Consider the following 21,789-nt stretch of genomic DNA (forward strand, 5'->3'; position numbering starts at 1 on the left):
CAACTTATAATACAACCTACGATGAATACAGGTGACCATGTTGGTCACTCTAGATTTGGGAGTTTGCATTTTAATTTGAAGGGATTTAATTTAGTAAAAGAATTATTTAATGAACTCTATTTAGTTAATTTAGTGAAAGAAGCGGCATACTTCTTTTAATCTACATTTCTTTGCTAACTAATAAAGTTGAATATTTTTTCACGTGTTTACTATAGATTGTTTTGTGAGTTTTATTTCACAGTAGTTTGTTCAATGCTCAGCTGAAGTCTTCATAAGATTCTAGTCATCTTGTCTTCTTGAGATAGCAACAATATTAATCTGTTTTCATCATGTGTGTTTGTAACTATATCTTCCAGCATGTTGTTTGTATTTGGTGTTTTATTACCTCTAAAATTTCTTTTAAAAAAGTTTAATGTAGTCAAGTGCTTTCAGTGTTTTCTATGTAGTAATACAATTACTTTTAAGTAGATAGTTACTTTCTTATTAATGCATTAATAAATATTTAATTCTATTTACTTTTGGACTTCATAGTTTTAGGTGAATTTAATATTCAAATAAAATGGAATTAATTTTAATGTGTATTATAAGGTAAGAGCCTAAATTTTCCCTTCCTTTCCAAACTGCTGATCAGTCTCTCCATTCAAACTAATCTTTATCTCATTATATAGTGGCATCTTTAGCATATACTAAAATTCTTATGAAAATGAGAGATACATATATAATATATAAAATATATATAATATATACATATATATTATTACAAGAGATAAAACCCAAGGTTGCTCCACTACTGAGCTACATCCCCATCCTTTTATTTTTTATTTTGAGAGAAAGATCTCACTAAATTGCCAAAACTGGCCTCAAATTTGTGATCCTCCTACCTCAAACTCCTGAGTAGCTGGGATTAAGGCCACCTGGCTTGGCTTATGCTATATTTCTGATCTTTCTGTTAAACTTCAAAGATCTGTCTGTTCTGACATCAAGACTTCAATATTTGGGTTTTGTTGTTTTATAGATTCTTACTGTTGATAGATCTTATTTACTTCTTTACTATTCCACCTTCCCTTCCCAACACATTTTCTTATCTGTTTAGAATTTTTCTTTCCCTCCTTCTTTTTGACTTGCTTAAAAGTTCTTTGGGGATTTTTACCAAGATTCTGCTAACAATTGAAGATATCTTAAATTGTAGGAAATAGATATTTAGATATTCCATCCAAGCACTTCTATTTTTTCCATTCATTCACATCTTTTCAGACATGAAAGTTTTTATAGTTTCCATTATAAAAAAAAATGTATGCACATACGTATGCTTGTTTGCATACATACAAAATCTCTAGACTGCATGCCATGGAAGTAGACTCTGAGATGGAGAGCTGTCTGTGGAAGGTTTTTATAGAAAACACACCTGTGTAATAAGCAGTTGCAACTGGGACCTTAGCTGACTCTAGGGTGGGAGGTGGTGGTGAGAATTAGGGGAGATGCTCCAGAACTGGAATGGGACTTTGAAGTTTGGCAATTTACAATTTAAGTACAATCTTCAAGTGGACAAGGATGCTCAAGTCATCCTGTCTCTCAAATTTTCTCTCCTTAGATGAGCCCCAGAGTCAGGCAGATTATCAGAGAGTGCTTGGGAAGCATGGGATCAAACAAGAATGAGCTGATCTCAAGAAATGTCATTCAGTTAAGGCAGGTTTCAGCCTCCTAAGGTTGGAAGTATACATGGGAGTCTGCTTACCAATGGGTTTCTGCGATGTTTGGGTGGCACTGGCAAAATTACTTGGCCAACTGACTCTCCTGTATGTACTAGATCTTTTTCCAACTAGAGTTCAAGTTTCAGCATGACTGTTGCATTCTTTTCTTGCTTCTCTAAAATTTCTCTGAGCATCTGCACTGCAATACTGCCTTTTCTTTATCTCTTCAGTCACAAATTTACAATCTCTAGATTTACCTCCATACACATAGTTAATCACATTTATAGTGTGGGATTTTTACGCATTTAATTTTGAGATCAACTTTATTTTCAGTTTCTTGGGAGGCAACTTACTGTGATTTTTAAGGATTACCAACAGCTTCTAAAAATCACCATTCAGTATGATGTTCCACATTAAGTACTCTTTGTTATATAGAGAAGACTCATTCTATCTCAGTTAACATTATAAATGCATGAATGTTAAGTATTAAATATCCTTTATGAATTTATGAAAAAATCTAATGATGTTTCCATCTTAATATCTTGTGATATTCTCAAGTTAAGATAGTCTTTTATTATTGGCATTAACCTCTTGTTAAAGGCTTAATCCCAAGCCCATGTCACTATTAGGAATTTGTAGAACCTTTATAGTGGGGCCAAGTGGCAGGAAGTTAGGTCATTAGGGTGGCCCTTGCAGGAGATAGTAAGGTCCTACTCTCCCTTTTTCTCTCTCTGGCCACCTGGCTACAATGAGGTGAATGGCCTCCTTTCATCACCTGATAAAAACAGATGTACTGTGCTGATTCAGGCCCAAAGCAACTGGGCCAATCAGTCATGGACGGAAACCTCCAAAACTTGTGAGCCAAAATGAACTCTTACTCTCTTTAAGTTGGTTATCTCAGGTATTTTGTTACAGTAATAGAAAGTATACTAAGGCATTCCTACTTCTATTACTGAATCATTTGAATAGCTAATATATGTACATAACATAAAATGCAGAAGGTACAAAGAGATATACAGTTAAAATCAATCTCTCTTCTTCCCCTCACTTCCATCCACTGAATTCCTCTCCTTAAGGCAAATGATGATATCAGTTTGTTGTATATAACTTCATACATGGTTTATATATTTTCAAATATCCTTCCCACTGTGCATGTTTACTCTCTCTCTCTCACACACAACCCCCTGCCTGCCATATAGTACCATATAATTCTGTACTATTCTGTGTATTTCTTTTTTAAATTAACTGTTTGATATATTTCTATAATAATACATATAGAAATATTTTATTCTTTTCAATGGCTGCATATAATTCCAACATGAATGTGATAATTTCTTAACCAGTCCCTTACTGATGAACAACTAGGTAGCTTTTAGGCAATTTGCTCTTATGAGCAATGTTTTAACTACATCCTTATACATGTATTTTGTATACACAGGAATATATCTGTGGGATAAATGCCTATAGGTAGAGTTATTGGAATCAAGTGCATTTTTAGTTTTGAAAATTATTGCCAAAAAGTCTTCCGTAGATCTGTACCATTTATAATTCTGTCAGTAACAAATTAATGTTCTGTTTCCCCTTGATGATACTGTGTATTATCAAGTTTTTGATCTTTATCAATCTGGAGGTGAAAAATGGCATCTCATTATAGTTTTAAAATGCATTTATCTTTAAGAGTGAGGTTGAATTTTTCATGTTTAACTGCTATTCATATCCCTTCTCGAAGCTGAAGCTTGTAGTATAGTACAAGCTTCTGGCCTTTACATCCCAATTTCTGCAGAACCCAGGCACAGCTTTTGCATCTGTTTAGGTTAATTTTTATTACTAATTACATAAAACACTGATTTGGCTGACTTTTATAGTAAGGAAAATCTATTAGCTTACATGACATCATGTCCTGGGGTACAGTAGCTCTGGGATTGGTTAATTCAGTTACTTACCAAGTCATTGAGGTCTCTGGTCTCCCTATTTTTCTGATTTGCCAGGGTCTGGCTAGATTACCTTATGATCACAAGATGGTTGCATCATAGCCAAGTATCTCATTGACATAATAAAACATTCAATAGAAAAAAAGTCAGTCTCTTTTTCTTTCTTTTCTTGTGGTACCTGGGATTTAACCCAGGGCCTCTCACATGCTAAGCAAGCACTCTACCACTGAGCTATATCCCCAACCCTTTTGAAAATTTTATTTTGAGATAGGATCTTGATAAATTGCCCAGTCTGACCTTGAACTTGTGATTTTCCTGCCTCAGCCTCCCAAGTCTCTGGGATTACAGATGTGTGCCTCCGTACCCAGCAAATTTACATTATTTCTTATTGTGAGTCTCTGTTTAAAAACAAGGAAACTATCCCATAGGCTACTTTTAGAAGATCTCCTCTCAGACTTCATTGGCCAGATCTGGGTCCTTTTTGACAATTCTGGAACCAGGAACCAGCTCGATGCTGTAGCCATCATGATTAGTTCATGTTAATCAGAACCTCCTCCTAAATTATACAGAGCAGTAGTGAACACTACCTCTCCATGACTCTCCTCCACCACCAAATAACTGGGGCACTGCGAACCAGGAACATGGGATTAATTGTAGGGTAACAATCTCCTGTGGCTGCCATAGCTTGGCACATGCTGTTTCTTTTGTCTGAAATAGCTCCTCTCCATTTATTCTTCCATCCAACTACTTTTCTTTCAAGTATAGCCTCAAGGCAGCTCCAAAAGAACCTTCTTTACCTCCCTTAGGTTAAGGAGACATCTCCTCTGGACTTCCTGGTGGCCTGTGCCACGCCCACCACACTGAATAGTAAATATGGCTTAACTTCTCAGGCTCCTGTACACCCCAGCCCCTTGAGGGCAGGGACTAGGTCTTTGTGTCTGTGTCTCTAGCCCCTGGGACATCGCCCTTTCATTGCACAAAGCAGACATTTGACTCATACTTGTTGAATGAAATCTAATTTATTTTATTTTATAATTTCAAGTCTAGATTCACAAGAAAGATTAACTTATAGTTTTTTTTTTTTTTTTTTTTGTGTGTGTGTGTGTGTGTGTGTGTTGGAATTAGGATGATCTTTTCCACACAAAGCAAACTGGAGATTTTCCAAAACAAATTGTTTAAATAGTAGATGATTGGTTCTTAAAAGTCCAGAAGTTCAACAAGTGTTTCCTGAACACAGGCTATGTGTTTGGCACCATACCTGTTGGCACTTTGTAGAAAAGTGGTAGAAGAACTTGTCTCCAAATGCAGAATTTCTGCTTTAAGGCAGCATTTTTTTCCATCACAGGTAATAGAATCAATTTTGTGGATCAAAAACACCATTAAAAGGAAAAGAAAAAGAATGCAATGGAATAGAATAAAATGTCCATTACTCTTAGGAAAGTTCTTGGTCCAGTTATATATGTGTGTGAGTGTGTGTGTGTATATATATATACATATGTATATACATATATATGAATGATCTTTTTTTACTATAAATGTGGTTTTTTTTTTACTATGGGTCACAGTAAAAAAGAAAAAAAAAGTAAAAAGCCATCGCTCTAAATACCAGTATTTACTTTTTTTCTACTCCTAATATTTGGGCTTTTTTTCTACTCCTAATATCTGGGCTCCCTAAGAATAGGGCAAGATAGGGATTTGAGATTCTGTCTCCCACACCTCCCTGGCCACCTCCCAACCTTGGATTTGTTAGCCTAGCACAGACTTAAGAGTCCAAGGTCAGAAGTCCAGTACTCAGCTCCTGGACTCACAGACTCAGCAGCTGTGGGCAAGTCACCGCACCACTCACAGCCTCTGCTTTTCTCTTCTGGACTGGAGAGAATAATAGTATTTTACAAGGTGATGAAGAGCATTGGTTGAAATATGTGAAAATATTAAGTTGTTTAGTAAACTCCCTTCAGGTCCTCAAAGGAGAAAAGGCAAACTTTGTGTGTGAGTTGAACAATAAATTTTGAGGACATCATGTTAAATGAGACAAGTCAGGCACAGAAAGACAAACACCGCACAATCTCACTCATCTGTGAAATCTGAGAAAACTTGATCTCATAAAAGTTGAGAGTAGAATAGTGGTTACCGGAGCCTGGGAAAAGTAGGGCAGAGAAGGGGAGGAGGAAAGATTGATCTGTGATAAGTTGGGGTTTGACAGGGAAATAAGTTCTGGTGTTCCACTACACAGTGGGGTGACTAAACATGGTAGCAAAGCACTGTATATTTCAGATAAGCCAAGAGACAAATGTTTGAGGAGATACATACTTTTATCTTTATGTGTCAAAGAATCACAGGCTACTCCATACAGTTGCATAATTTTTATGTGTTAAATTAAAAAAAATATGTTCCCCAGAGAGGGAGGAAGGACCTCAAGGAATGGTCACCAAGAGAGTTAAAAGGAGACTCTAACACCAATGGACTGAAGACATTTAATCAAATGGTGGGGTCAACAGGGGAAGGTCAGAGCTGCCCTATTTTTCTAATGAGCAGTTAATTTTTATTTCTTGTTTTTTGTTCTTTTTGTAGTACTGAGGATTGAATCCAAGGCCTCGCAATTGCTAGGCAAATGCTCTACCACTAAGCTACACCCCGGCCTCCTTTTAAAAAAAAATTACTTATTTATTTTAATTTGTTATATATGATGGCAGAATGCAATTCAATTCATATTACACATATAGAGCACAATTTTTCATGTCTCTGGTTGTATACAAAGTATATTCACACCACCCATGTCTTCATACAGTATTTAGGATAATGCTGACCATCTCATTCCACTGTCTTTCCTACCCCCATACTCTTTCCCTTCCTCTCCCTCCCCTTTGTCCTACCTAAAGTTCCTCCATTCCTCCCATGCTTCCCACCCCCATCCCCATTATGAGTCAGCATCCTCATATCAGAGAAAACATTTGGCATTTGGGTTTTTGGGATTGGCTTACTTCATTTAGCATAATATTATCTAACTCCATCCATTTACCTGCAAATGCCATAATTTTATTCTCTTTTAATGCTGAGTAATATTCCATTGTGTGTGTGTGTGTGTATTATGTATGTATGTGTGTGTGTGTGTGTGTGTGTGTGTGTGTGTGTGTGTGTGTATATATATATATATATATATGTATGTCACATTTTCCCTCTCCATTCATCTACTGAACGGCATCTGGGTTAGTTCCACGATTTAGCTATTGTGGATTGTGCTGCTATAACATTGATGTGGCTGTGTCCCTATAGTAAGCTGTTTTTTAAGTCCTTTGGATATAAACGGAGGAGTGGAATAGCTGGGTCAAATGGTGGTTCCAATAGAAGTTTTCCAAGGAATCTCCATACTGCTCTCCATATTGGCTGCACCAATTTGCAGGCCCACTCCCTTTTTATTTTTAATCATTTGAGATAGGGTCTCATTAAGTTGCTGAGGCTGGTCTCCGACTTGTGATCGTCCTGCTTCAGCCTCCTGAATACATGGGACAGGTGTGCACCATTGTACCCAGCAACTTTTATTTCTTCATGACACTATTGAGAGGAGTATGGAGGTGCTGATGTGCACACTGCTGAGTCAGATGAAGGGAGAAGTTGTTGGCAGAGTTGCCTTTCAGTGAACTTTGTGGGAGGCACCAGGCAGTGAACTCTGTCCTCACTTTGCCCCTTGCAGAGGGTGTGTGGAGGGGTCACCTGGCTGGGAGATAACTCAGGTTGTAAGGTAGGGTTGAGGAGTAGCATAGGGCAGGATGGGGACTCAAAGCAGGAGAGCCTATTGGCACGACTGGCTATTGTGAGGGTCACCCTTCACACTTCTGAGAGTCTATCCTCAGTGATTGTCTCTGAGCAACTGCTACAGTGGAGAAGTTGGGCACTGGCTGTCTGGCTGCTCATTTTTCCCAGCTGGAAGCCTCCTCCTTCCTGGGAATGATGAAGCCTTTGTAGCCTGGGTTCTCCTGCTCTCAGCTGTATTAATATACATGAACCTCCTTAAATAAAAGGTCATTGTTAGTTGTTTGTTGTTATTCCTGACTTACTGAGACTGGGAGAAAGACTCTGTAGGATCTCTTCCTCCCTGTCCCCACCTCAACACACACACACACACACACACACACACACACACACACACACACACACACCCTGCCCCCCTTAGCACAAGATGAGGAAGATGGGAAGCTTGCTTGCCTTGGTCAACAGCCAGACCCGTGGAGGTTGGTACCCACCCAGGTTGGAATTTGTCCCTAACTATCCTTAGGGGATGCAGAGTAAGTAGGAAAGAGGGAAGTTCAAGAGCACTGGGTATAGACTGGGGATCCAAGAACTCAGTGGTTCTTTGGTGGTTTGGTTTTCTCCAGTGACTCCATCCTGAAGGAGTCCCATCCAGGATCTTGGCACTTCATTCCGGATTCTCTTCAACTCTGTCTTGGCCCAAAGGTCCTGGGGTTCAGTGGCATGCTTGGTGGAAGGAGGTGGCAAAACAGCCTCAATTGCCTGGATAGGGAGGGAGAAAGCCTCAGTGTGCTGACCTGGTGTGTCCACTTGCCAACATCTGTCTCCAGTTGTGCTTTCTTGAAGATCACCAGTGACCTTTTAGTCACCAAAGCCAGCAACTTTTCCTCAGACCCCATCTTCCAGCTAACCAGCCTTTCTGTGTTGAATGCTCACCCTAGTTAGCTAGTTCTACTGCTATATCAGCAGCAGCTCATTCTCTGGTTCTTTTTCTTTTTTTCTGCTTCCTGAATTTATGTCTTTCCTAAGCCTCTGTCTTTAACCCTTTTCTTTCTTTATCTCCCTTTCTATGGGAAAAACTTTTAGACTTCCATTGCTACCAAATAAGTAGTAGTTTGTTTAAAAAAAAAAAAAAAAGGCAGAAAGAGTTTTATAGTCCAGCATGGTAATCCCAGTGACTCCGGAGGATTGCAAGTTCAACACCAGCCTCAGCAATTTAGCAAGGCCCTAAGCAACGAGACCCTGTCTCAAAATTAAAAAAAAATAAAAAGGGCTGGGGATGGAGCTGGATTCAAATACAATACCACACATATACTAAAAAAGACATTTACAGTCTAAGATGGAGACGTCAGAGGTTTGGGAGGGAGCTGAACTAGGACTGGAGAGGCTCCTGGGAAAATGAGCAAAGTTGGCTGAGGCACTGATTCTTTCTATATGCCTGCTGACATCCCTCTTTCGGGACATTTCTATATTTTCCTTCCTCTTCTTTCCCAGCCCACCACCTTTTCTGAGGCCTTTGTGATCTTTTCAGCGATATCTTTTTCTTTTCTTTTAATAATTTTTTAGCTGCAGATGAATACAATACCTTTATTTTATTTATGTATTTATTTTTATGCGGTGCTGAGAATCAAACCCAATGCCTCACACATGCTAGCCAAGCGCTCTACCACGGAGCCAAAACCCAAGTTCTCTTCAGTGATTTCTGTACTGCCAGCTATTATTTTATTTCACCACCATTTGAGTTTTCACCAGTTATTTCACCATTCCCTTTGACTTTACCTCTCATGATAAAAGGAATCCGAGGCCAGGAGTATGTCCCCATTCGCAGCCCATATTCTACAGCCTACTTCCTGGGCCTGATTCTTCTCCAGGTACTCTCCTGAAGAGCAACCATATCATTATGGTACTCTTAGAACTGAAAGGTGTTCCCAGGTACCAAGGGGTAGTTGGTTGGTGGGGACGAATGAGGTGAGGTGGGAATTGGATTGAAGATGGAGCTTGGACATGTCCATGTGAGTGCATTCAAGGGCCCTTGTCATATGGGACAGTGCTTATGTTGAGAAGAGAAGTGAGGGTGGGTCAGGGGCCAGATCTCTCTAATCCACTATTTCCAGACAGAACTCTGAGAAGTTCAAGAATTCTACAATTGAACATGGCCTTACAGGTTGTTATAAAGGTATATTTGTCAGTAAAGAGAGATGGAAATATTTTATTTAACAGTTTGATATTTCAGTTTATAACTTTTAGACATGTGGTAAATGGCCCTCTATTTGTATTCATGCCTGAGGCCCCATAGATTATAGGGGCAAATCTGTATTTCACTAGTGGCCTAATTTTGCAGGGGCGTGGGAGGATGCTGGGGATCAAAGTCAGGGCTTTTTTCCTATTAGGCAACACTCTACCACTGAGCTATACCCTCAGTTCCTCCTCAATATTTTTTTAAAAAAATATTCTTTAAACAAAGCTCTGATTATGTCATCATAATCAAAGATTTTTCTTTGTGTGTGTGTGTGCGTGTGTGTGTGTGTGTGTGTATGTGTGGTGCTGAGGATTGAACCCAGGGCCTTGGGCATGCAAGGCAGGCACTCTACTAACTGACCTATATCCTCAGCCACACCTCAAAGCTTTTGATGATAACTACTTTATTGGGAAGTAAGTGACTTGTTACTCTATATGAAGCTGCAGTCAAATGGGACCTGCTTTTCATCAGAAAAAGAGTCAGACCAGGTGAGAGTAGGCAAGAGAGCAGCTGGAGGCTCAGAACTCACTAGGGAAGCAGGGGGGCAGAGCCAGGGCAGCCTGAGAACCAGTAATGGGAACCATAAGCAGTAAGAGATGGCAAAAGTTCATACAGCAAGTGTCAGAGAGGCAAAGGCAAGTGACCAAGAAGTGACTATACTGAAGTTGCTGAGGAGGGTAGGGCATACATTAAGACCTGATTCCTGTGGTCACTTTTGTGTCCCTGTTCCAGATTTTCCTCTTGTCCTAACCTCAAGCTATGGAGTGGGAGTGGGCCACAGGTGGCTCAGTACTTAGCAATAGCTTCTAAGGAACAACTCAGGAAAATAATGAGCATAGAGTGTGTATAATCAATGTCATTGTTTTTTTTCCTATGCTGGAATCAAAACTGGTGCCTCACGTATACTAGCCAAACTCTGAGCCATATCCCCAGCTCTGAAAAAAAAAAATTTTTTTTTTTGACCCAGTAGCCCTGAATATTTTTAAAGGAATCAGATTTAGGAAACAAGCCATTTAGACCAAAAGAAAGGATAAGTGGGTAGGACTGGAAGTAGGGAGAGGTGGACTAGGGCAAGATGAAGTTCCTCAGCCTTCTCTAAACTTCCGAGATTGAGCCAGGTGCTCATACTGGGAAAGAAGATGCAGAACTGAATCCTGCATTAGACATCTATGCAACACAGCTCCAGCCGCCAAAGCACTATAACTTGAGATGTTCTCATTCCAGATGTGGGAGGATCAAGAGCTTTACAGAGGACCTCTTGTTGAGCTTGAGAGACAAATAGGTAACTTTTAAAATAGAGAATGTGGAGTGATGTATAATGTAGGAAAAGCCTTGAATATAAAAATAAGGGCTGGGGATATAGCTCAGTTGGTAGAGTGCTTGCCTCTCATGTACAAGGCCCTGGGTTCGATTCCCCAGCAACCCCCCCCCAAAAAAAAACATATAGAATTTGTTTAGGGTTGGGGTTGTGGCTCAGTGGTAGCGTGCTCGCCTACCATGCATGAGGCACAGGGTTCAATCCTCAGTACCACATAAAAATAAAGACAATAAAGTCCATCAATATTTTTTAAAAATATTTTTTAGCTGTTGATAGACCTTTATTTTATTTATTTATATGTGGTGCTGAGAATTGAACCCAGTGCCTCACACATGCCAGGCAAGTGCTCTACCACTGAGCCACAGCCCCAGCCCTAAAAAAATATTAAAAAATAAAAATAAAAAAATTTTAAAAGAAAGAAAGAAAAAAGAAAAAGAAAAAAAAAAAAAAAGAAATCACATGCACAGCTTTCCTGGACTTCAAAACTAGACATTAAGAAGAAACTCCAAAATCCATACAACAGGCTGTTCTTTTATGGAAAACTGCTTTATCTCACACTCAGTGAGGTGGACTGTGATGGAGGAAGGGGCACTGCTGTCTTGGATGGCTGCCTCAGTAGTTCACTAGGACCTCAGTAGTTCACTAGGACCTCAGTAGTTCACTTGGACAGTGCCTCTTTAAATCACAGCATGCATCGGAACAACTTGGTAGTAGTGCTTGTTCAAAATGCAGAATTTACAAGGAGTTTTATCTTATTTATCCAAAATAATCTCTTAAAGGCAATTATAGGAAGGATCTTACTTTAAAAAAATTATATATTTTAAATTCTTTAAAAAGCTACTTCAGCAGTATTACTAAGGAAAAATAAATTCCTACTTGCAGAAACTTAGGAGAGGGCAGAAGGAAGCAAATTTTCTCCACCTAAGCTTAGAAATAATATTAGGAGCAAAATATTGTATAGTTTACATCAGTCAGGTAACTTGGCTGGAAAAAAAAAAAACATAACCTTTAAATGGAGTCATTTGAGAGGAGTGTAATAAAGGCGGTATTTACAAAGCATGGGCTGGGCTTGAACAAAGCAAAAGCTGGAAAGTTCAGGGGCCTTTGACACCACTAGGCCTGAAAGGGTCTGGGAGTAGGACCAGTGAAGGGGACCTAAAAAGCAAGCAGAGGGAGAGGGTTATGTGTCAAGAAGAAGCCAGAGGGAAAAAAAAAAATCATTGATTTCTTGACTGACAGCTTTCAAATCTTGGAGGACAAAGGGTGCCAGTCCAGTGATGCAGACCACGTGACTCAGCCTCTCTGGGCAGAGAGCAGGGTAGAGAAGGTGGAGAATGAATATCGAGAGGCAAATGGAGAAAATCCAAGATCCATCTGAGATAGCTAAGAGACAGAGAGTGGCTACTGCATATCTCAGCAAGCACGGAAGAAAACAGTAAAAAGACTTTCTTTTCTATCTCGCCTATGTAAACCTGCAGTATGTTTCTAAGAAACATAACATCATTAACTGTTACCAACTTGTATGGTAGGGGTGAGGAGGGACAACTGTATGCCCCACCCCCAGACTTACAAAATCAGGTCACATTCCAGAAGGAGCTCAGAAATTTGAATTTTAAACAAGCTTTCCAAATGAGGCACATTCAACTTTTAAAACCACTGAGGTACAAAATGAAAGGCTGAACAGTAGTAGTGATGTTATTAAAATGGTCAGGTTATCTATGTTGTGAAAGTAGCTTTAAAAAATATGTGTGTGTACGGGGACAAAGACAGTCAGGGAGAACAGACAAAAGAAAGTGATTGATTAGTAAGGGTATTCAGAGTTTTAAAACTTTTTTTTTTTTTTGCTATGATAATATTTATATAAGAACTTCTTGTTCAAGAAGTCTTTTAACGAGCGCTTGAATCAAATGACACATTACAATCATCACAAAGGTCTGACCCTGAGGGGTCCTTTGAACTTGACCACAGTATCTGCTTTCTTGGTCTCTGTTAGATGGTGTAGAATCCTGAGTCTTCCAAACCAGCTTAGTCTTGAAGCAAACGGCCCAAAGGAACTTCTGTAGCCTGAAAAAGGAAAGTGAGCCCCTGACCTGGCTTCACAAGACTTCCCAAGTCTTTTAGGTGCCAGCCTTCACAAAGCTCACCTTGTCTCTGCTCCTGGTATGAATGCTGAGATGTCTGGGCTCTGGCTGAGGAGACCCCTCCTCTTGGTTTTCTTGTTAGCATTTTCCAGAAAGTGAAAACTACCTGTCCAAGATAACCTTAAACTGAAATAGAAATAACTCTCGGGCTAGAAATGCCAAGGTTGTACTAGAAGTTTCCAAAGCAGCACAACTCTTAGCTCTATGGCTGTGTCCCCACAGAGGTCCTAGTCTTTCTTCTTGAACTGTTCTGCTGGGGACCAGGGCAGGGTTAATCTGCAGGACTCCTGACTGGTTTTTCTGGTGGAGGCCAGTGAATTGCTTGCAAAGAGAAAGTTCTGGCTAGTAGGCCTCAGGGGTAGAGAGAGAGGCCTTCTCTAACCCTAGGAGTCAGGAAGTGCTCATTATAATACATAAAGGGACCCCCCAGTGTTTTCTGGGCTGACTCAGAGAAGGACTATTTATTTCTCAGCCATGGCTTTCTGAATTGGCAAGCTGTTTGGAGCCAAGCAGGGAAAAGCAGATCCAGACAATCATGTGATGGAATTACACCTGCTGAGATAAAGAACAGTGTGGCTCCCCAAGTAAACATTCTTGCAGACTCTGCATTGCAAACTCTGGCTCAAGAGGTACTGGGCTAATTTGTCTTTGTCAACTAAAGGCAAATAAATGCAGGAGGGCAGAGCCTGGCAGCTTCTCCAGCTGCCTGATGATTTGAGGATCATTCTAACTATTTCTAGCTCCCCCACCCCATACCTAAATAATAGGTATGTGTTCACTCTACTTACCAAGGAGCAAGGAAACACACAACTCTTTATTTTTCCAAATCAAGTGAAATCATGCTCTGGACTCCACCTGTGCCTGACGGGTGGGATCCCTGATATTGTTACTGAAATTTCCTCTTCCCTGCTGTTGGGCAGTTCTAGAATTCAGGCCTACTTGGTAATGGAGATATAGGGCAAGGGTCTGAGTTAGTCAATAAAATCATTATTAATATTGCTTCTTTGTTATGCAATGCAGTTACTAGACTAAAAAATTCCCCCTCATGGTACCTACTTTGCCTGCATACTCTGGGGGCCCTTGCTCTTGTCTATGTTTTCAAGGTCATGGATGATGGTGGTGGAAGAAGTTTGAGGAGACTTTGGACCTTCCCCCTATAATCTGCATCAGCATCCCCATTCTTTGCTAAATATTTTCTCATTTTCATATATGTAAACAGCTTAGAGCATGCATCCTCTTCTCCTCCTAGCCTTCAACCACATTGCTGCTCAAGACCCTCCTAAAGAGACATGCCAGTGGCCTGACTGCCAGGCACCAATGGCTCCCCTAGGATCCTGTGTGGAAAAGGCCCAAGTCTCCACTATTTGAGGATGTCCTTGAATGTCCTCCCAGACTTAAAAAAAAAAAGCCTCAAATCTCTCTCACCCAGGAAACCCCAGCTTCTTCCCTCCCATCCTCATTCTATCCTCTGAAGCACCTGTAGCTTATTTCCTTCTTGGGCTTGACCCCTGAATTATAGAGAAGCCTTTAGCTGCCAGTAACTCCCACACCAGATAAAATGAGGAGCAAAGACCACTGAACACCAAGCCTTGGCTCACTGTGGTGTGAGGAGGCTAGTGAAGGGGAACTCACTCTCCCTCCCCTTTTCGTTTTTTTCTGACAGTAGGAAGGATAATCAGCCCTATTGAATTATCATTTGTCACCAGAGAGTCACTTCTTTGGGTGAAACATTGATGCTACAAAGGATCCCATATTAGGATGTCCTTTTGGGAGAGCTACAAGTATGGTTAATATCTTACTGTGAACAGGTTCATCTGGTACTTCTTGATGTGGCAGGAGGGAGAACATGGATGGGGTTGGAGAAGCCCAGCTCTTCACCACTTTACAAAGTCAAAGCCAGCTGCTAGCATTGTGGTTGAGTCTACCAAGTGAGACTGACCAGGATGGCTTCCTTCCTTAGGTGGAAGATGAGCACCCTAGTTTTCTGTGGTTTGTTAGGGTGGCTAGTAAGTAGCAGAGTGGGTGATTAGATCTGATATCAAACCACCTGGGAGTTATTGCTGTTTTATAAGAAACAAAGACTCAAAGGTCAAATATAGAAAGAGCAGGTCATATATTTGGCAAAGGCACTGTAAGGGTGGCCTTAGCCTAAGCAACTCCATTTTAAATAAATCTGCAGTCCCACCAGGCACCAGCCTACAGAGCCCTCCAGTATGCCATTAGGCATAGCCTGATAAAGACAACTCACTCTCCAAAATCCTGATAAAACTCAGAATGAAGTCACTGTCATTTGGTTTTGTCATGATAAGAATCAGAGGTGTGAGATCAGGGTGGAAACCACCAAATCATATATCCTGACCCTAGAATGAAAAACATCACTAATAAACCGGGTAACAGCTGATAGGGACTGAAATGGTGAGCAGAAGCACCAAAATTTAGCGTAAATGATAGAGCAAATGAGCAGACATTCAGCCAGCCAACACTGATGCCCACATACCAGAGAGTCTGATGAGGACCTGGACTGACATCCCAATTTTTCTCATCATCTGCCTGATCCTCTGCATCATCCTCCCAGCTCTCAAACTCTACAGTCACATCTTGACCCTGGTGAGAATGGTGACTTCTCCTTATGACCCTCTCCTTAACCGGCCATCAGCTCAGGAGAAGACTCCATCAGTCCCTGACCTGAGCACTGAGGTCTGAGTGAATGTGCATCTGCTGGACTTAAGGCCTAAGACTTGAGACTCTAGATCTGGCACCTGAGCTTAGCATGCAGAGGGAATGTCTGTCATGATTAAGTGTGTTTGCAGTGCTTAGGATTAACTTAGAATTGTTTGCTGTGAATTGATTATGTCTATTGCAGTGCCCAGCATTAAAGATTGTCATTTTCTTGATTAAGAACTTATAGAATTGGGGCTGGGGTTGTGGCTCAGTGGTAGAGCACACACCTAGAATGAGTGAGGCACTTAGTTCAATCCACAGTACCACAGTATTTATTTAAAGATAAATAAATAAAGGTATTGTGTCAATCTACAACTAAAGCATATTTTTAAAAAGAAAAGAACCTATAGAGTGAAATTGTACTGAGTGATTTGAGTGAATAAAGCATTGAAAAGGGCATTAGTGTGTGGAAATTCTTCATTTCTCCCCTCGACTGCAGATGTCATACTTTTGCCTATCATCACCACAGGCACTAAGGATGTGACAGTGACACCCTTTGGTGCCAGTGGAGTAGAAGTTGGAAGCATCATTAAATTGACATGGTTGGGGACAAGTACTGCTACAAAGTTCTCCCTAGGAGAGCTAAGAACCATTAGGCAGATTTGGGGTTTCCTCTGGATCAACAGTCTCTTCCGACTCTGGATGAAATAAAGAGTATTTACTTACTACCTATGTGACTTATGTTTGTGCCTCAATGTTCTCTTCTCTAAAATGGGGATATTAACATATTTACTCAATATCACGGGGATCTGTTAGTATGTGTATTTAAGGCACTTAAAAGGGTGCTTGGCACAGAGCAAATGGTATATAAATGTTAACTACTATATTTATTGTTGTTGCTGTCAAAAGGAGCCAGGTGATGACCACAGAGATAGGAGCCTCAGGCAAGCCTCTGGAGCTGAAACTAGAAAGAATTACAGCATTTGCACGGTTTCCCAGATTGCCTAAGGCTGCACATGAGATAATAGCTACAAAACACTCTGTGCTTCCCTGGGAGGGGCAAAATATCCAGCTTCATATCTAGAATACAAATGATAGAGGCAATATATTACTCTGGGCACTGAGCCTACGTAGACCCTGCTCCTAGGTGGTTGACACACCCCTAATGGCCGTGATTTGAGGGGCCTCTACTCATCTCCATCATGGGCTTGTCCTATGCCTCCAACTTCTGTACTTCCAGATTTGAAGTTGTGTAGTCCTGGAAAAGTTACTTCATCATCTGTAAAAGTGAAGGTAGTGACAGTACCATCTTTATACAGCATTTGAGAATCAAATGAAATAGTTTTTGTAATGGTTGGACAAAGAGTCTGGGATCCTCTGAACACTCGGGAACCAGTGACGATGGTGGTTTTTACTCATTTTTTTTTTTTTTTTTTTTTTTTTTTTTGCGGAGCTAGGATTGAACATACTAAGCAAGCGCTCTACAACTGAACAGGCCTGAGTACTCAATATAATGTTTCATAATAAAAATAATGAAATATATAAAAACTTTCAAAAACTAATACAATGAACACCTTTATATACATAATTCAGGTTAAAAAATTGTTTTATCTATGGCTTTGTCAATTTTTCTTTTGCTGTTATTAGTGGTGTGTGTGTGTGTGTGTGTGTGTGTGTGCTGTTGTTTTACCATTGTGTATATGCATATATTTTCTCCTTAACAATTTGAAAGTAAGCTGCAAGTATCACGACATTTCACACCTAAATACTTCAGCATGTAGCTTCTCTTAAATAATCATAATACCATTACCACATCTAAAATAATTGACAATGGTTTTTTAATATTATTTAATATTGAGTGCATATTTAAATTTCTTTAGTTGCTCCCCAAATGTCTTTTATTTCTGTTTTTTCCAATTAGGAACCAATCATAGTCCATGCATGTACTGTGTTTTTGTCTCTTTAAAGGCTTTAAATCTAGAATAATTTCCCTGTCTTTGTCTGTTTCCTATTGCTATAATAGGATATCTGTGACTGGAAGATTTATAAAACAAAATGGTTTATTTGGCTTACAGTGTGGGAGGCTGAGAAGTCCAAGAGCATCGTGCCAGCCCCTCCTTGCTTCTGGTGAGGCCTTGGTGCTGTATCCTAACAGGGTGAAAAAACAGAAGGGCCAGTGAGAGTGTGTGGATAAAGCAAAACAGGAGGTATGGCTTGCTTTATTGTAACTCACTCTTCCCACAATGAATCCTGTCCTGGGAGAACCATATTAATTCCTCTTTAACAACCTAACTGCCTCTTCAAAGTCCCTACCACCTCTCAACTCTGCTACATTGGGAATCAAATTCCAACATTAACTTCAAAGGGGACAAACCATATCCACACTGTAACACTTCCCATCCTTTTAGGGGCACTGACCTCTGAAGCAACAAGGCCTTCTGTCTTCTAGAGTTTCACTTTCTGGATTTTACTTGTGGTGGTGTTTTCAGTGAAGTTTTGAAGAAGGATAATAAAAACCCTGGAACTTGAGCTGGAGCCCCTGGGCTGTCGCAAGGCACAGACCTACTGCCTAGAGGGTGTGAGGGAGGAAGGAAACTCAAAAAGAAGGTTCGCTGGTTGTTGTTTGTTGTTGTTGTTGTTTATTGTAGTAAAAAATAAATAAATAAATAAACATATACATATATAAAACATAAGAGTTGTCATTTTAACCATTCTTCTTGTTTTTCCCCCCCCCCTTTGGTACTGGGGATTGAACTCAGGGGCACTCAATCATTGAGCCACACCCCCAGCCCTATTTTGTATTTTATTTAGACAGGGTCTCACTGAGTTGCTTAGTGCTTCACCTTTGATGAGGCTGGCTTTGAACTTGTGGTCCTCCTGCCTCAGCCTCCCAAGCCACTGGATTACAGGCATGTGCCACCTCGCCTGGCTTTAATCATTCTTGACTGTGTACAGTTCAATGGCTTTAGGTACATTTATAGTGTGACCATCATCATCATCCTTCCACAGAAATTTTCATCTTTCCAAGCCGAAACACTGAACCTGTTCAACACTAACTTCCCATTTTCCCTTCCCCTTAGTGCCTGGCAACCACCATTCTACTTTCTGTCTTTATGAATTTTCCTCCTCTAAGAATACCATGTAAGGAATTATCCATTACTTTGTCCTTTTCTGATGGCTTCATTCATGAACAGAATGTTTTTGAGATTCATCTGTGTGGTTGCATGGTCGGCATTTCCTGCATTTTAAGGCTGAATAATATTCCATTATATGTATAGAACATACCTTATTTATAATACGTTCATCTGTTGGTGGACACTTGGGCTGCTTCCACCTTTGGGCTATTGTAAATAATGCTACTATGAACATGGGTGTACAATTATCTGATTACATCCCTGCAAGGCACACTAATTTTTACATTTTGTTGTGGGACTAGAATTCATACAGCCTTTAATAACAGGTAATTTTAAGAATAATGTTTTTAATCTGGTTTTCTTCCCATTTTTCTCTCCCTTTTACCAAAAGTCTAATAAAACTACTCCTTTAATCTTGACATCATCTGGAGCATACAATCATCTATACCAAAAAGAGAAACTTGGGCACTTCTCAGAGTAAGCGTTTCTGCACTGTTAATGTAGTAAGTATATTGATTATAATATCAAAATGTGAGAAGCTGAGAGATCCAAGCTTTTAAAGTCAGGAAATGCCAGTGATGCCATTTTAAATCAAACTGAAGGGATTTTTAACCTATTAGGCTCCCATACTTCAGAAGACAGATATTAAATGCATTTATTCTGATATTCCAAGATAACATGTGTGGTTTATATCTAGCAACCCAAAAAGTATGAGACGAAGCAAGCAAAGTAGAACAAGTTCTGAAATAAATAGGAGATGGAGATCCAGTACCTGAGGTCTACTGATAACCATGTGACTTAGGGCAAAGCCCCAGATTTATTGTGTTTTAGTTTTTATTTCTGTCAAATGGGAGGAGGCTTCTTGTCCTCAAATGCTGTGGTTCTCTGAGCTAAATGCTACTTATTCTTTTTTTTTTTTCAAGCATAAATAACAGGGTGTAGAAATGAGAAAGCCCTAAAGTTGAGTTCGAGCTTCTTCACAAATCAATTGGGTAAACTTGGGCAGATCCTTAATTTTATGAGACCATACTTTTTTCAAAATTTTCCCTGCAAAATGGGGATGATAAACATTGTAAAGCAGTGGTAAAGATTATAAATAAGAAGTATGACGGAAGGGCTTTGAGACCTTTAAGGTGAAGTAGGGTCACATGAGAGTAATGACATGAATGATTTTAAATTGTAAAGAGCTCCACAAATGTAAGGGATTGCCCTAGACCTTACATTGACACCTACAGGACTAAATTACTATATAGTCCGAAGTAGGGACACTAATGTTATTGACTCATACTAACTGAATTTTTTACATTAAAAATGAATTATAGTATGGTACACTGGTGTATGCCTATAATCCCAGCAACTCAGGAGACTAGACTGAGGCAGGAGGATTGCAAGTTTGAGGCCAGCCTCAGCAACTTAGCAAAGCCCTCAGCAACTTAGTGAGACTGTCTCAAAGCAAAAAATAAAAGGGGTGGGGATGTAGCCCAGTAGTATAGCACCATTAGGTTCAATTTTCAGCATCAAAAAATAAATAAATAAATTATGAATCCTGTTCCCTTCTCCCCAAGAATCCTCTCTATTGGCCCTTGGTATTTCCTTAAATTGCTTTGTATGTTGTGATGGGCCCTTCCCCACTCCGACTTTGTAAACTTTCAACAGCTGTTTGAAATGCTTTTCTTATTTCACTCCAGAACTTGTTGCAGCATATCTTGTTTCAACAACCCTTTAGCCTGCCAATGAAGCTTTGGTTTTGCCAGTTGCAATGACTCTAAAGCTCTTTGTCAGTTCTTTTTAGTCTTGGAACACTTGATCAGCCAGTTGGGTTACATGTTACTTTAACCACTGAAGAGCGGATTCCCAGGCTTTGCCATGTTATACAATCTAAAATTTAATTAAGATTATTTTAACAAGTGTTCCTTGCCAGAGCTTCAAATAGTCCCTGTCAACATTTGTTCACTCTTCTATTTACAATCAATACAACGCTTTCTTCCAAGGAACTCACTGTGTTTCCAGTTCAAAGGGGGACTCTGTTTGAGGAAAAGAACACAGGAATAGATGAGTTCAGAATTGTACCAATGGCCCCATGAATTACACTGCCTTGGGGTTAAGGATGGCTTGCTCTGCTGAATCATTAGTATACGTAAGAATCACATGGAGTTCGTAATAAATGCAGGTTTCTGGGCCCTGTCCTAGATATTCCCTGTTTAAGAAGTTCTTGAGTGGGTCGTCCAGGTCAGGACATACTACTTTGGCATTATTAAACTATTTAAGTTTAAAGACTTGGAGAAATGACATACACAGGAAAGACTTTTCTGACTCTCCCCAGAAGCAGATCATAAGACCTTCAAGTGAGATGTGCCCTCCCTGTGACTGGAGGAAGGAGTGTCTGACCTCTGATGATGAAGGGACAAAGAGAGGAGCCTGAATGGTGTGTCCCCTACTCCACTCCACATAGCTCAAACACTTTTGTCCTATCACATGTCTCCACCACTCTTCATTCTTCATCAAACCGACCATAAAAACACTCAAGATTAACTTCTTTAGGTCTTCATTTTTTTGCAAAAGCTGTCACATCATATAAAATTACATTAAATAAATTTGTCTGGGCTGGGGATATAGCTCAGTGGCAGAGCACTTGCCTAACATACACATAAGACTTGGGTTCAATCCCCAGTACTGTGAAAAAAAAAATCAAAATAAATTTGTATGCTTTTGTTAATCTGTCTTTTGTTATAGAAGCCCCAGATAACAACTCAGAGGGGTAAAGAAGAAAAAGATATTTTTTCTTCCCCTGAAGTGGATATAAATTTTAAGCATGTTCCTCCGGTGATTCTAATGCAGGGATTCCACAGTTTTAGAAACCTAGTAAAGAAAGAACTGATTTTCCTGTTATTTTAAGCAAGGTGGCTTTGGACAAGCCACCTACCCTG

At 39.9% G+C, this 21,789-nt stretch overlaps 1 protein-coding gene and 1 long non-coding RNA gene across 4 annotated transcripts in view; both read left to right on the plus strand.

The window, feature by feature from the left end:
* The window catches only part of LOC120886834 (uncharacterized), a 49,258-nt gene extending 30,923 nt beyond the window's left edge, over nt 1-18,335 (plus strand). For all 3 annotated transcript variants that reach the window (XR_013438536.1, XR_013438535.1, XR_005729951.2), the window contains 2 exons: nt 17,804-17,935; nt 18,137-18,335. This is a non-coding gene — a long non-coding RNA (uncharacterized LOC120886834). The remainder of the gene's footprint in view (nt 1-17,803; nt 17,936-18,136) is intronic.
* Nucleotides 1-21,789, plus strand: part of Churc1 (churchill domain containing 1) — a 630,431-nt gene that overhangs the window by 392,498 nt on the left and 216,144 nt on the right. The gene's annotated exons all lie outside the window — the stretch shown is intronic.

The sequence above is a fragment of the Ictidomys tridecemlineatus genome, chromosome 5 (genome assembly GCF_052094955.1).
Source record: "Ictidomys tridecemlineatus isolate mIctTri1 chromosome 5, mIctTri1.hap1, whole genome shotgun sequence".
Taxonomy (NCBI): Eukaryota; Metazoa; Chordata; class Mammalia; order Rodentia; family Sciuridae; genus Ictidomys; species Ictidomys tridecemlineatus.